Consider the following 15,792-nt stretch of genomic DNA (forward strand, 5'->3'; position numbering starts at 1 on the left):
CAGGCTGCCGGCCTTGTGAGGGTAGGGGCTGTAAGGGCAACTCGGCTGCTCTAGGTGTGGACTCTGGAGCGCCACTGCCCGCACTCAAATCCCACCTCTGGCGCTCACTGGCTGGGAGACCTTGGGAAAGTTACTTAACATTCAACTTTTCCATCTGTAAAATGGGTATCATGAGATAGCTCCTACCTCATAGAGCTGTTGTGAGCTTACCCATAAAGACAGTGTAGACAGTGTACCCAGTCATATGAGGTGACAATCCAGAGGGGGTGGCTGTCGTTGGGTCATCTTTGAATAGGTGTGAGGAGGGAGTCTGGCTCCTGGCTCCTGGCCCAAGCTCTGTCATGAACTTGCAGGGTTTCCTTGGGCTGGTCCCATTTCCCTGTCATATTTGACCAAGTTGGACCCAGCCGGTCAATTGCACACTTGAACAAAATGCTTTATTTGAGCAGCAGAACCCTGACTTCAAAGGAGAGTTTACCAAGAACCCGAGTACAGAGACTGAAGAAGCAAAGCTCATGAGGTTGAGAGGTATGTGTGCTGGGTGATGGGGGAGCCCAGAGCGACCACCCTCAGCTCTTCTTCCTCACCTGGGTACATCTGCAAGACCCCTAAATCCCCGTGAGACAGGTGCCCTGGACAAAGGGTTGATTTTTTTTTCTGACTCTGACAACACTCATCCTGGACACGTGTCCCTTTGCTGGTGACCACCTACTCCATGTGGGACGCGAGTGAATGGGAAAGAAGGCTCCCCGTCCCAGATGCCACCCTGGGGGCCTGGGCTTGCAGGCTGACGTGCATCACGCCCCACCTGTGACTTGGTCTGATGCCAGACACCCTCACGCAGTGGCCCGAGGACCTGGTGTCTGGTTCTTCCAGGGCAGAGAAAATGAGTGGGGGTATCACGGGGCCAGGCCTAGGAGTTTAGGGCTGCCGGGCAGGTGGAGGGAGCAGCCTCTGGGAGGCCGGGCTACACAGCAGGACTTCCTTCCCTCATATGGGGAGCAGCTTTCCATTGTTGCTGTTGTACCAAGTGTGAGTGCCCTGAGCCCCAGAGCCAGAGAGAGGGCTTTGTTCTCTGTCTTGTTTCCGGGTGGGGCCAGCCTGAGCTCACTTGGGGCCTTCTGGGTTCTTGTTTAATTAATTCTTCCTCAAACCCTACTCCCAGAAATTCAAGTCCACATTCGGGCCCCCCATTTTGTGGATGGGAAGGCTGAGGTCCAGAGGGGCAGTTGCCCAGGCCACACAGACGGTCAGAGAGGGCCGAGTCAGAATCTGCTCTGTGGTGATGGGGAGAACCGAGGATTATTTAAATAATCCCAGAGCCTGACTGGCGGGAAGCTCTCTATCCATCAGATCTAGTGGCTTAACCTCTCACTTTAGACCTGGGGAAGTGAGGTCCGAGGCTCGCAGTGACTCACCAGGCCTGTACCGTGGGCCAGAGCCAACTGAGGCCTCGTCCACCTGGCCAGGTCGAGTGAGTGGACATCCCCACCACCTCTCTGCATCTTAAGAACAGAATACTTGTCAGAAGGTCCAAATATTTACAACACTTGCCCCGCCTCCTAACTCCTTGCTTTTCCTTTCCTTCCCTTGCTCCGTCGCTGCATCAGGGGCTCAGAAGTTTTCTGGGTCAAGTGTGCTTTTTCAGGTGATGGTCAAGGCTTGTGGCTTATTAGGGAGACTCCTTGATCTTTGTTTAGGCTGGTTAACTCAAGGAAATTCAACCCTGCTAGTGGAAGAGGCCCCTCCCTGGCTTTCTGGTTGTCCCTGGCGGTGGTGCTGGGGAAGGTGGTGGTGGGGTGGGCGGGTGGCCTGTTTATCTGTTTGTTTAGTCTCTATGGTGGCCATTTGATCGGTGCCAGGTGCAAAGGACCAGATGTCATGCATCCATTCAATCCTTTTTGCACCAAATACTTAATGAACATCTACTCTGAACCAGTCACTTTGCGGGATGGATTCAGGCATTAGTACAAGAGGAACTCACAGTCTGGGGAGAGATGGGCTTGTAGACATCAGACAGTAACCCAGGTGAGCACCAAGGGCTGAGAGGGAGAATGTTCAGACCTGCAAATATCCACAATACCTTTGTCTTTTGTAGGGCCAAAGGGGGAGGAGATGGTGAAAGGGACGAAGATGCCCCAACCTGGAACAAGTCAATCATTTTAAAATCTCATTGTTGAACCTGACATAATTCAGAACCCGTATCTGGCTAATGCATCAGTTCATTAGAACACAAAATACACTATCAAACAGACAATCAAATTTCATATAAAATAAGCTTCGGCATTAAAACGGTTCCTGGTGTTTTATGTGTGTGACTCAGTGGGCAGATATATTTCTTGCTGCGAGAGCAAGACTGATTTGTGTGAAGGCTCCCAACACCAAATCACTTCGAAGGTTGGGAGATAAAATGTCGCTTAGGATAATGTAATTGGCCTTAAGGTACAGGAGTTGAATTATTTTCGGTGATTTATAATGTGGAAATTAAAGACTCACTCACTTTCTAATTTAATTCCATCTTCAATGGAAAAATGTTCACTCTGATCTAAATTGGCGAGTAATGTTGCTAATTCAAATGCAGATGTAATTTCGATTCTGGTAGCAGTTTGCGGTGATTGACGGGTCTCCAAAGAATCATTAAGATCCTTATCTCCCAATCTCACAAATTCCCCGGCAGTTGTGATAATAACTTTGGCTAAGGAGAAAAGGGGAAAAAAAATAAATTTTCCCCTGCCCTGTTGGTTTGAGCCTTGCTTTTTGCGGGATGTGAATTGCGTGTCTCTTTCAAATTTACCTTCTGCCAGAGACAAAGAAATGCTCACTTACCAAATTCGGTGGTGGTGTAAACATGGCAGTTTAAATTGTTTACCCGTGCCTTCCCTCTAAAATATGAATGAAATGGCCCAGAGAAGTTATACCCAGTTCACAGTTAATTATCTGGGATTTTACACCACATTTGGTGCAATTCATTGATAAGTATCAACTACCTAGGGACAGGCAGACAATGATTAGCCATAATCACGCAGGCTTCGCCCTCCCTCTCTCAGCTGTCACATGGCTAGAACATGGTAATGTGTCTTCATCTAAGTAGACCCTAAGAAGCCACAGTGGAGAATGATGGGGTCACTCCTGCTGTGTGAGAAATGGCCAGGTCAGAGGGATGGTTGTCTGCATCATCTGTTTGCCCACCGAGTAGCAGCGGTGGCTTGGGTCACAGCTTTGGTCCAGTGTGCATATTAACACTCCTGACCCGGCCAGGCAGCGGCTCTGGCTCTCGCTAAGCAGACGGCAAAAGAATTGATTTCTTTGACCAACAGCTAATTTGACTGAAGTAAAGCCATTACAGTCCGAGAGTTGGTAGATTCTATCCAGCTTAGACAATTACGTAAAGATAGGGGGGAAGTTGGGCATATTCCTGCATTTCTAGGGTTGCTGAGGACCATGAACGTGGAGTGGGACATGTCTTGGAAACAGGCTGACCCCATTTGTCGGCACGTTCTCTCACTGCACATGAGCATTTTCTCTGCACAAGGTTTTATAGCAGAATTTGTTGATTTATAGCCTATGTTAAGTCTCCAGGGGCACATGGTCATGGATGAATGACTTTGGAGAGTGGGGGAAACACATCTCAACCAGCTTGGAAAAGAAATAATTCTGCGTTGGAACAGGAATGAAAACAAAAGCTTTTACAAAATATTTATTGCTATTTTATAAATGTATTTTTAAAAGTTTGATTTGAGGGGTATGAAGCTATCTGGCAAAGACTGCTCATGCTCACCAACATCCGTGCTCTCATCTTATTCTTGGGCACACTGCTGGACCACGTCTCCCTGTCTTTTGTGCTGTTAGATGGAGATGTATGACTGAGTTCTGGCCGGAAGATCGTGTTCATACATCTCTTGTAGATCTGGCCCAAGAAAAACTCTTAACGTGTGACCCTTGCTCTCTCTCCCCATCTGTTGGATAAATGGAGAAGACTCAGAAGATTCTTCCTCCTGCCTCCAAACACTAGAACTAGAAAGAAATTTTACCTGAACAAGAGAGAAAAGCCTATTGGGTTAGACCACTGAGGTATTGGGGTTTGTTTATTTTAGCAGCTAACCCTGCTCATCCTAATACAAGCTGTATCAAGCACACTGGTATAAACAATAGATCTATTGATTTCCTCTAATCCCCAAGTTAATTCTTTGTGGATCTCATATATATTACTGCCAGTGGTCAAGCTGATACCTGCATGATCCACAGATGAATGAACAGTACTTCCATTTTGCCTTTAATCCCCATGGCACTTTGAGTCAGGCTTTGGCCTTAAATATGATGACTAGTAAATGGGGAAGCATTTTGATTTTACAAATTTGTAGATGGTCCACTAAGATTGCATTTATGTTCAGAACCAGGGTCAGTGGATAAGCTTTTGATTTCAAGAAGGAAATTTTTACTTAAATATGAAGACTCGCCGAGGCATGGTGTGTGTTTTTGGCCATTGCTTTCTCGGTCGTAGACTTAGCCAATATTTAGTCTTTCACAAATTTATCCATGATGTACAAAGACAGCTGGCTGGAGATCACGTGCCTCTCCCTGTCACCACCCCTTTTCGTGGACTCCTTCCTAACCTCTCCACACGTGACTACTTGACACATCATTCTCCATTGTGTTGGGAGAATTTTCTACTGATGGTCTTGCTGATGGGACATGCTTCCGTGAAGCTGGGAAGGTCTCAAAGACCATGGAATAAGCTCAGGGGATAGACTTCTTTTCTGCTTTTTAATAAGGGTGCCAAGGATGTCCATGCAACTGAAACTCATCCCAGTGTGTGACGCAGTGTTGGCGACCTTAGTCTCAGCCCTGCCTACCTGTGGGCTCAGTGCACATCTTCCCTCCTGTGCCCCTTGCTTCCCTGTCATCAACAAATCTTCATTCCTTACTATCCACTGGATGGACTAAGCCTGTTCCCACCTCTGTGCTTTGTTCATGTCACTTTCTCTGTCTGGAATACTGTGCTGGCTTTGGAGTAGAAGTCCGCCTTTGGAGTAGAAGTCCAATTAGTGTCGGAAGTTCAGCTCAAGCAGCTGTAGATCCTTGAAGGGCTTTCTGCCCAGTTCCCTTGCTACCCACGGGAGATGTGGTCTTCTCTTGTCAGATGGCTCTGTCCCAAGTAGCTGGGGCTTTGGACTACTCTAGTTTTCTTAGCCTTTTGTCTCCCTCTACTCTGAGCTTGGAGGACAGGGTGGTGATGCTAAATGTTATTGCCATATTGTTCATACCTTGTCATCATCACCACCAGTTACATTACAGAAATATCCATGATACCCTTTTCACGCTGTACCCACAGGGTGGACATCCTGGATCCAGGCTAACTTCTGCCTTCTGCCTTAGGCATTGAGAGTCCTTTTCTTTCTGATGCCAGGCAGTTGGCATGTCACCTCCTAAGGGTCTTCCTCTGATAGAAGTGGTGGATGGTGATGCTGCTTGAGTTTGTGACTGCCTATAACTATGTACAGAGCTGCCCATGTGTCTGCATTTGGGTAGATCTTCTATAAACTGCCTGGGCCACTAGATGCCAAGAGGAGTGGCAGAACCAAACTGTGCTGTCACTCTCCATGCACCTGATCCACCTGAATCATGACTTGCGATCAGGGGTTCCACAGACCAATGACCTGGCGTGTACATACATATTTCCTTGCATGCTTTTTAGATTTTTTTTCCTTTTAATTTCCTGAAGTGCTCTGTTGTCCCTGCACCATCACAGTCCAGAGAGACCCTGCTTCCCCTCCTTTCAGGCAGCCACCTCAGCACACGCGGGCCCTCTTACGCCACCCTCTTCTCCGCTAGAGGCCAAATCTTTTTCATCTCTCCTGATACGGCCATCCTCTTGCAGAATTTTGGCTCTGAAGCTTCAGGAACAATCTCCAAATTCACTTGTTTAGCTCATTTTTTCTTGATGATAATAATAAAACAACTGTCAGTGATTAATGTGCTGGCAGTGGGCCAGGTGCTTGGCATGCATTTTCCCATTTGATCCTATATCTAATGGGATATTGGAGATACTACTGCCTCCACTTGGTGTAAAAAGGGATGGAAGCCCAGAAGAGTCACGTCCAAGGTCACATGGCTCATCAACTTACAAGGCTGCGCTGTACCCAGGCCCATGCCGTGCGCTTTCCAACTGTGGAAAGAGCCGATGCTGTAGTTCAAGCCTGAAGGCCATCTGCTGAAGGAATTACCTCTTGCAAGGGAGAGGTTAGTCTTTGGTTTGATTCAGGCCTTCAACTGATTGGATGAGGCCCACCCGCCACATGAAGAGCAATCTGTTTACTTAGAGTCCACCAATTTAATCCCATCCAAACACACTTACAGGAACATGTAGAATAATGTTTGACCAGATATCTGGGCACTGTGGCCCTCCCAAGTTGATGCATAAAATGAACCCCCACAGCCTTCTTGCTCTGTTTTGAGGATCACAGTCAAGGAAACATTTGCCCATTTACATAGTACAGTGCCATCATCAGGAATGGGCTCAAGACTGCATTTGAACGCTGATCTCTCCATTTACTTACCATGAGACCTCAGGAAGGTAGATTAAGCTCAGCTGTTAACTGGACATAATAATGGCTGGGAAAAATAACACCAGGCTGATGAGGAGATAAATAGCAGTGCATGTGATGAAGAGCTTCATAAGTGTTAAAGTGACACATCAGATCACTAAGTGATCTGGGCTTATTATCATTTCTTGCTTGGACATGGATTTCCACCTCAAGCCCTTTGGAATGGCATTTCCAGCTGGAAATTCCTGATGGTGAAGCCATCTTGGATACCAAGGCAGCTCTCCTATAGTGGGCATGATATTAGGCACATCAGGCCATGTTCTCAAAGCCACCAAATCGTGGGCGGCCAGAGAGTGGCCTGGTGCCTGGTTGGGTGATGTGGGACAGCGAGCCTATCCTCAGAAATGATCCTGCAGATGTGATTTAGGAACAGAGGATGTGGACCTGCTGCTCAGACCCCAATGTGTGGCTCACACTGATTTTTTTTCCCTAAAAACACTTCGGCTGGAAAGTTTCTGAGCACATTGTATATATTAACTCCTTCCATCTATGAAGTAGTATTCTTCCCATTTTACAGATGGGCCTGAGCTACAGGGAGATTGAATGATCTGCCAAAGCCACACACTGGGAACTATCAGGATTCAAATTTGAATCCAGGACAGCTAACCTAAGAACCTGTGTTTCTATCCACTGCTCTATGGCTGTCTCAGTGGCTGGCACATGACTGGAAACCAGCAGAGACAACCAGACCTAAGGGGGCTCGGTGATTTGTCGCATAAATGCTCACCGTGGAGTGGTTTCCAGTCTCCCCTGTGTGACCTTGGAAAGGTCTTTTCTTCTCCTAGAGCCTCACTTTCCCCATCTGTACAATGAGAGCCCTTCCTGTGCTGCCCTCCTTGGCCTTGTGACTTTCTCCTTCCCAGAAGTGGGTCCTCCTTAACCCTGGGCGCCTGCTCTGAGGCTGCCTCTTTGATTGCTCTGGTCTCAGGGGGTGCCTGGGATCAGTCAGCGAGAGCAGATCCACCCCACAGGATGGAGAAGCAACTGGTGAAGGCTGGGCTGGGTGCTTGTGTGTGACCACACCTGGGCTCCCTATTCGCTCTGGCTCTCCAGAATCGGGACAGCATTCCTGCCTCTTTTAGCATCCGGCCGGCCACCTGGAAACATACGGAACCGAATGCAGGAAGGAAACAGGGATTGTGGCACGGGATGAGAAAGGATTCTCATCTTGGAGTTCTTGCCCTGAGGAACTGCGGGGGGGTCAGGGTGGGAGCGGGAGTCAGTGCGAGCACAGCGTGTTCTCCGGAGGCCAAGGCCAGCTGGAGGGGAGGCCTGGCTGTCCCAAACAGGCACTGTGCTTGGATGGTCAGCCAGATTAGGCAAAGGGGAAACCTGACACCAGGACCCTGCTAAGTGCCTCGTCTGGAGGTGGCGGAAGGAAGGGGCTAGCAGCCCCCCAGCACCTGTCACGTGCCAGTCACTGCACCGGGCACTTCCCGAGCACTGTCTCCATCATTCTTCCCAACTGTGTCCCAGAGCCGAACTTGTCCAAAATCACACATCTGGCCAGTTCTGGAGCAGAGATAGACCACCCCCAGAGCCGCTTCTCCCAGGCTGTCTGACCGGGACCGAACCAGGGGAGAAACCTCAGAGCCTGGCCTGCCACATGCCTGCTCGGCCTCTCCTCGGCAGCTGGGGGTGGGGCGGGGGGACCACTGAGTGGGGCTGGCCTTGGGGGGGGGTCTCTCTGCCAGGCAGGGCTGCAGAGCTGGTGAGCTGTGCGCTCATTTCCTGTAACTCACATCTCCCTGGCCGTTTAGGAGCCCTGTGGTCTTTCTGGCAAACGTGCCTGGTCAGGGCCTTGCTGGCTTTTTCTGCGGAGCCGGCGCACTGTGCTATTGTGAAGAACGATCACTGTCCAGAGAGGGGCCCCATCAGCCGAGAGCTAGCGATCGTAAAGATGAACTCCCAAGCGCCCTGATAACCCGGCAGCCCAGTGGATTCTCAGCTCTCCGCGTCCGGCCCCCGACCAGGGGCTTCTCGGTCAAGGCCGGCCGCCCTCTAGGGAACGTCTTGGAAGACCGATGCCATCAAAAGACGGAGCAAAGCAGGACTGAGCCCCGAAATGAGAACATAAAAAGTTTTCTAGTTTACTTATTAGTACAATATGTAATTGGATAGAAGGAGCAAGTTTCAAAAATTTGTCTTACCATAATGACTATAATTTTTTAAAGATTGAAAATGAATCTGACTAGAAAATACCATTAAACTACCAAGTTGCTTAAAATTTAAAGGGTAATTCACATATAATGCTTTTATTTAATAGCCCAATTTACAAAACGTCTAAAATTAATGCGGATCTTTTCAGGACAAAATCAGCCATAACTGCACCAACTAATTTTTGCTCATTTGAACTGAATTATTAATAAGAGAGAAATATACCATATGTTCCCCAAAGAGCTGGATACATTTATTTCAAATAAAAGCACTGTGTTTGGTGGAATATAAGAGGTTTAAATGCTTTCAGAGAAATGGGTTACTTATATCCAGATTTAATAGAGTATAAATCAGGCAGCGTAATTAAGGACGCAGATGCTTCTGAACCCAACGCTAGCAGCTTTTGCTTCCGAAGTTCCTTTATCACCTGCATGGCTTTCATGAGCCACCATTTGTTCTCATGGAATAATACTGGTGATTCAGTGATTTTGCAGTTTATACTACCCTGAACAGGAATTTTACAGCAGGTTTTAGATTAACCTTGGTCATATCTATTGAGTTCATCTATTTCTCCTCTACAAGGTATTTATTGAGTGCCTACTATGTGTCATTCAGAGAATTGGTCTCTGAACAAAATGGACTTGGACCTTGCCCTCAGTTTCGTTTCCTTCCTTCCTTCCTTCCTTCCTTGCTTCCTTCCTTCCTTCCTTCTTTCCTTCCTTCCTTCCTTCCTTCCTTCCTTCCTTCCTTCCTTGCTTCCTTCCTTCCTCCCTCCCTCCCTCCCTCCCTCCCTCCTTTCCTTCCTTCCTTCCTTCCTTCCTTCCTTCCATTTACCCCTCATTCTGCAAACCTGGGGATTCAGGTTCAAAGTCACTGACTCCCACTCACATGGTGGAATGGGTCAATGCCATGGCAGATGCACACCGAGAGAAGAGATTTTCCCCACCGCTGTTCATGGGTTCTGCAGCCTTCATCTGGTCACGGGAGCTTTTAGCCCCGAGGTGAGTTAGAAGACTCTAGTCTGTACTTCCTGTGGCTCTGGGGACCTGAGTGCTTTCAGAATTAGAGCCCCCCACAGCAGACCATCGGGGAAGAGCCCACGGCTGAGCAAGTTCAAGTATTACCGGCACAGGCAGGGGCTGGAGATGGGTTTTCTGATCCTAAAATGTCCCCAGCTTTACAGCAAAGCTCACATTTCTCTCTGTACTGGGTTATAATGCTTGAGTTTAACTGATCAGATTGCAATGAGTTTTGGAACAGCTTACTCCATCCAAAGGCTGTCAGCATGTGGACAGTTCCAGAGACTATGTTTGGTGCCTGCTGATCTCCGAGGGCTCTGCATGGGGATCTCTGTGCCCCGGCATCTCAAAGGCGGTCGGGGTCCTGCATTGTAGGCACTCCGAGCATGCTGCCATTGTGTGGTCATTGCTTTAATTTCTGTCCCTACCTCTGGATTCCCTGTAAGCCATGGGCAGGCACTGTGTTGGGTCGATTACTATTCTCATGCCTGTTGTGGTGTTCGGCCCCATTGTGGGTGCCCGAACCCCATGTGCCATGAACGAACCTTTGTTCTTCTTTAATGATTTCTTTAATGAATGGATGTGATTTCTGAATCATGGATTCAGAGGCACCTATCCATTTCCCAGCCTCTGGCAAGTCTTTGCCGGCTTTGGCAATGCCGTGATGACAAGCAGAGTTTAATTCCGGAGGATGTGCTCATTTCCCTGTAGGCCTGTGGGCCGACAGGGGCTGGAAACCATGGGCTTTGAAAATCGGGTGTGTGTGCTTCAGCAGGACGAGCAGCCGGCCTCAAACCCCAAAGCACTTGCATGTTAAATGTATCTCAGAGTGAGTTTTTGTTTTAATGGAAGCAGTTTTCCAACTAGCAGGCTTCAAATTATGAGACTGACGCGCTGCCTACTGCGCTAAGGAGGCACCTTAACTAGCAGGCTTCAAATGGAAATAGCAGCTCTCTCTCCATAATGGGTGAGGGGTACTTTAATTAATAGCACCTCTTGGATTTTAATGACAGTGGCTTTGGTTTCTGGCCATCTGATGACCACTTGAGCTATTGTTCAGGGGGTGCAGGGACATGCAGACTTGCCTGAGTCAGCTGGGGCACAATGGGCATCTCAGAGGTGTTACGGTTTGTGGATTTACTAAGCCTCATGCCTGTGCCTTATTTATATCTCAGGGCAGGCGTTGTACCCCACAAGGTTGGGGAGAAGAAAACCCTCTCCATTGTCTCTTTTATTCTGGTGCAGACTCAGAGTAGAATTTCCAGCTGCCTACAGAGCCTGAGCACAGTTTCCTGTTGATGGATGGATGCTGCTTTGTCACAATGTGGCTGTGCCCACCGGGAAAGGTTCAGTGGCCTCCCAGCCTCCCTGGGTGCCCTAATAGGCTGGTTCATCGTGTCCCGGCTCAGATGTGCCCAGGAAGCCAGTTTTCTAAGGCCCGGGCCTGCAACTGATGGGGAGAAAGCCTTCACTTCCCACCCCAAAGAAGCCACGACTAGGGGTGGCAGGCTGGGGACAGGGCTGGCAATTAGGGAGAAGCTACTCACGTCACCCCTCCCAACCCCACTGAGGGTCTTGTGTTGAGGGCTGAGGGTACAAGGGGACGAAGACCCTCGAGGGGCTCACTGTATGGGAGGAGAAGGGCATGGAAGTGAGTGTGTCATAGGTGCCATGTGAAGCCCGGGTCTGGGGTCCTATGGGAACATCATTCGGCTCTAAAGAGGGAGCAAGAGGTGGCCTTTCCAGCAGCCAGGAGCAGCTCCCAGACTTCCTGACAGGCTTGCCCCAGGAGACCCTGCTCTTCTGCTGCTATGAGGAGCCCCAGGGACAGTGGTCCCCTCCTCATAGGGGCTCCACCAGAGAAGCTCCAAACCATCCCATGCCTGCCCCCCCACCCACCCAGCCCCATCTGCAGACACTGCAGGCATGAGGGGCCATGGAGGGAAAAAGGTGGCTGTTTCAAATGCAGGGGGCATGGTGGGTGAGTGGGGCCTGGACCCTCTGCATCCTTCCTCCTAGCTGGGCCTGGGCCTCTGCTTGGATTTGGCTTTGGCTGCTGAGACCTCATAAAGCTGACCCGGTTACTTACTCAGCCATCCTACCCAATACGTACACTCCTATAAAGCCCTCCAGGGCCCTCCTCATAGTGTGAGGCAAATCCCGGGGATGGGGTCCGTCACTGTGCTCTGCACCCCCCCCCCCCGCCGACTTTCACTCCAATACCTGGTCTCCTCCCTCTTACTCCCGCTGTCGGGAACACCCTTGACCCCCCCCCGGTGCGCCGGGCCTGCTGCCTCCTGTGCTCCAGATCCCACTCCCTCACTCCATTAGGAAGCCCTCGCTTCCCCAGCTGGGGCGGTGCCCCTCGATGAGAGCCGTGCACGTTACCTCCCGGGACAATGCCCTTATTTCCCTACTGAGTCCTTCCCTGGGGAGAGGAGACACTAGCTGCTTCCCCTTAGATGCACATTTTAAGATCTGGGAAATATGGAGAAGTGGGGTGTTCTGTTCCTGGCTCTCTCCACCGGGGAGGCTGGAGGGAGCTGTGATGACATTTCCCCCTCCTGCTGGACCGGCTGTGAGCCCGTGAGGTTTTGATCCCCATCACATTGTCCAGAACCCACAAGGGCTGCAAACTATTGTTGAACGAGCAGATAAATGAAGAGTGTGTGTATGTGGGGCGGGGGTTAGGACGCCCCCACTTGGGCATAGGATCTTGGCCCTTCCCGTGCCTGGGAGCTGCCCACAGGACCCGCCCCAGGGTCACCCTTTTCCTCTGCCGCCTGCCCTCTCGGATGCTCGCTGGAGCCTCCCGAGTCCAGGGAGGAGGTAATTAACCCTCTTAGGTACTCTGGCTTCTCACCCGGGTATTTAAACCTCCCTGATCCCTCCATTTAAATAATTAATTATAATCTAACTACCTGAAAGAAAAGAGGAAGCCGCGGGCTCCCAATGCACAGGTCCTTTAACCCGTAAACCTTGATCTCGGCCCCAAAGGTCAGCCATCAGCGCCTCCCCCTGCAGCCTGGCTGATGTTTAATTACCCAATTAACGCATCATTTTATAGCCGGGTAGTTTAAGGGACTGCAAAAAGAGGGTGGGCTGCCTGGGTAGCAGCCTTTGGTCATGGCCCTGTGCTTCTAAGGCACGAATTAAATATCTGTGTCTTCAAAAAGTCAGTGTGTGATTTATTGGAAAATTGGGTGGAAACAGCCCTTGCGGGGGGGGGGGTTGTGTTCAAAATCTGTTTTAAAAGAGGGCTGCTGGCTATGACTTTTTGATTTCCTCTATCCTATTGAATGCCATTAGCCGTCTTTCATGTAAGATAAACGTTTGCATGCAGCTCATAGAGGGCTTATTTATTCATTTCGTTCCCTTCACTGCCCACTATCATTATTTCTCTGTTGATTCTCTTCTCTGGGAGAATAGAAATAAACCCTTCGCTTCGAGGCGCGTATGTGGGATTCAGCCGACATGGAGGCCCCCTGGGCTTGCTCCCCTAACCCCCATCCTGCCCCTTGTCGGAAGCTGGAAGTGGTGCATTTCAGTCCCGGTAAATTGTGTGTAACTCCAGGACGGGAAGGACTCTGGCCTTATTGTATTTGTGATTTGCTGTTATTTATTTATTGGGAAGGGTCCTTTTCCCAAAAGAAGCACAGTCTGCAGAAAAACCTAAAAGGGGGACCTGTTCCGTTTTATGAGCCGACGTGAAGAAAGCCACTGTCACCATTTTCAGGTAGGGAGGGGGCTCTACATGCTTCATCATAAATTGTATCCTTATTAAAACACCCTCGTCGACATCTGGGAGGTGTGGAGGGCCTTCTCTTCAGCCACCTGACCCTCTTCTGACCTTTTAATTGGCTAGCTGAAGACACCAAAGAAGTCCCTTCATTTAACAGGTCACTGTGGGCATGGGAAAATGGGCCCACTTATGAAAGAGAGTTTCCAACATAAGAAAGAGAGTTTACAGAAAGACAGCCGAGATGGGAAGGATCGCCTTGTGGGCAGAGAGGTCCCTGACACTGGGGGTAATCAAGCTGATGTACTGGGAGGAAACAGGATATGTCAGAGATCAAGTCATGGAAGGAAACTTGGATCAGCCAACATGAGTGTTCCATCTACCTTTGCATCTCAGAGTCCAAGATCCCAATACTTCACATTTATAAACTGCAAAGCTCCTGTTAGCTCTGTTTTCCCAAAAGGCTCGAAGGCCAAAGTGGATTTGAAAACTTCTTCTCTGGCCCAAGCTGGCAGCCCCTCCAGGATTTGCTTACAAAGAACCTATGCTTTGCGTTTGCAGAATTGAAGGGACTCCACGGTCCAGCACTCTAGGGCAGTGCTTTGTAAACGGGGTGCTTGGTTATTGCTCTACAAATACGTGAGCCAACGCGCATTACGCAGGGAGGAACGAAAACGGGGATCATTTTGTCTTGGGTCCTGCTGATGTGTCGCTGTTCTCTGACTTCTTTGCTTCCATACCAGAAGATGGATGGGCGGCTCTCCTGGGGCCGAATCCCTCAAGGCCTAGCAGAGGGAACACAGGAAGTGAGATCTCAGTGGGGCCGGCATTTGTGGGCTTGGTTGGAGTGGACGTGTGGCCAGCAGCCCAGCATAGCATCTTGCTCTAGGGAATGTCCCCTGGAGCCAGCCTGCCTGCGTTCTCGCCCCAGCCCCTCCGAGTACTACCTGGGTGATCTCGGGTAAGCCGCCTCACCGGTGCAAGCCTCAGCTTCCTCCTCTATGGTTTTGGCGCATGCTAGTGCTACTTCGTGAGGTTCTCGTGAGGATTAGAGTTACTGCATGGGGAACATGCTAGGCGCCTGGAGTGCTGCGTGAGTGTGAACTGCCTCTGTGAGCGTGAACTGCCTCTGTGAGCACCCGCCACCTCTGACTTGCCTCCCTTGAGCACTGCACTGAATTTTCTGGAAAGGATAAGCCACTGGGCTTGGTGCCAGTCCTTTGGGATGGTAGTGCATGTGCCCAGCCTTAGGAAATTGTGTGAGGTCAAGGAAATGCTTCCAGTCACTGGAAGGTGCCTTCTAGAACATTTCAGTGGGGTTCAGGGGCTGTTTGGTCCTGCACAGAGTGGCCCCTTACAACAACACTTTTGTCCTTGGGTCTGCTTTTCAGGTTTAAACTGTCTCCTGTGGCTTTGGCTTCTGGCAAACTTAACTCTGGGATCCACCCCGGACTTCCTCTTCTGGTCCTTTGAAAATTATTTTTCATGTGCTCTGGGCCAGCAATTAAGATTAACCATATGGTGGTAGAGTGTAAATTCCTAGTAAGTCACGTCTGGGTGAAGGACGAAAGGATTCCCTTATGAATAAAATATAGTGCTTTCCTCTCCATGGAATCTGGATGCTGTTCCTGGCCTTCCACCTGGCCTCCCTTCCCCCTCGTGCCCTTCTTCAGTTCTTCCCAGCTCAGAAGACACTATGGTCATTTGGATTTACATAGCAGAGCCTGTCCCTCTCCTGTTTTAAAACGTCAGTGGGTGTTACTCCCATGAATCAAGCCCAACACCCTGCCCGTAGCAATCTGGCCCTGGGCCATCTCTCCAGCCTCATGCTTGACTAGTCTCTTTCTTGCTCAAACACCTGTTGGCCACATTGGGCATCCTTCAGTTCCTCCAACATCACTGGCCTTTCCTGTGTGGGGCCTTTGCCCAGACTACCTCCTGGGCCCAGGACATCCTTTACCCCACTGTGCTTAGAGCTGTTTCCTCCACATCTTCTGGTTCTAAACTTGTAAGCTACCTGCTCGAAGACACCTTTCCTGACTACCCATCCCCTCCCTTTCTTATTGTTGCCCCTCGTTGGATTCATTCTTAGTACATAGCACATTTAGGGGTTGCTCTTTCCCTCTAAAATGTTAACTCCTGCTCATTGACACACCTCCATTGGCTGCCACCCCTCCTTACACACACTCGCCCTGCAACCTGACCCCTGTTTCCTGAGACACCCTCCCAAGTAATCTGCCTGCAGCCCAGCCCTCGTCCTGGAGTCTGCCTT

The 15,792-nt window shown here is 49.8% G+C and overlaps 1 long non-coding RNA gene across 1 annotated transcript in view; it reads left to right on the forward strand.

The window, feature by feature from the left end:
- Positions 1–310: 310 nt before the first annotated feature.
- LOC113923627 overlaps positions 311–15,792 on the forward strand; it is a 43,587-nt gene continuing 28,105 nt past the window's right edge. The window contains exon 1 of the long non-coding RNA XR_003520385.2: positions 311–528. This is a non-coding gene — a long non-coding RNA (uncharacterized LOC113923627). The remainder of the gene's footprint in view (positions 529–15,792) is intronic.

Source organism: Zalophus californianus, chromosome 15 (genome assembly GCF_009762305.2).
Source record: "Zalophus californianus isolate mZalCal1 chromosome 15, mZalCal1.pri.v2, whole genome shotgun sequence".
Lineage (NCBI taxonomy): Eukaryota > Metazoa > Chordata > Mammalia > Carnivora > Otariidae > Zalophus > Zalophus californianus.